The sequence below is a fragment of the Mandrillus leucophaeus genome, unplaced genomic scaffold (genome assembly GCF_000951045.1).
Source record: "Mandrillus leucophaeus isolate KB7577 unplaced genomic scaffold, Mleu.le_1.0 Scaffold659, whole genome shotgun sequence".
In the NCBI taxonomy this organism is placed as follows: domain Eukaryota; kingdom Metazoa; phylum Chordata; class Mammalia; order Primates; family Cercopithecidae; genus Mandrillus; species Mandrillus leucophaeus.
In genome coordinates, this window is record NW_012107130.1 from 1,110,041 (window position 1) to 1,110,597 (window position 557).

Genomic DNA, 557 nt, shown 5'->3' on the forward strand with positions numbered 1-557 from the left:
CCAAGACTAAACCAGGAAGAAGTTGAATCCCTGAATAGACCAATAATAGGCTCTGAAATTGAGGCAATAATTAATAGCCTACCAACCAAAAAAAGCCCAGGACCAGACGGATTCACAGCTGAATTCTACCAGAGGTACAAAGAGGAGCTGGTACCATTCTTTCTGAAATTATTCCAATCAATAGAAAAAGAGGGACTCCTCCCTAACTCATTTTATGAGGCCAGCATCATCCTGATACCAAAGCCTGGCAGAGACACAATAAAAAAAAGAGAATTTTAGCCCAATATCCCTGATGAACATCGCTGCAAAACTCCTCAATAAAATAATGGCAAACCGAATCCAGCAGCACATCCAAGAGCTTATCCACCATGATCAAGTTGGCTTCATCCCTGGGATGCAAGCCTGGTTCAACATATGCAAATCAATAAACGTAATGCAGCATATAAACAGAACCAAAGACAAAAACCACATGATTATCCCAGGTGCGGAAAGGGCCTTCGACAAAATTCAACAGCCTTTCGTGCTAAAAACTCTCAATAAACTAGGTATTGATGGAA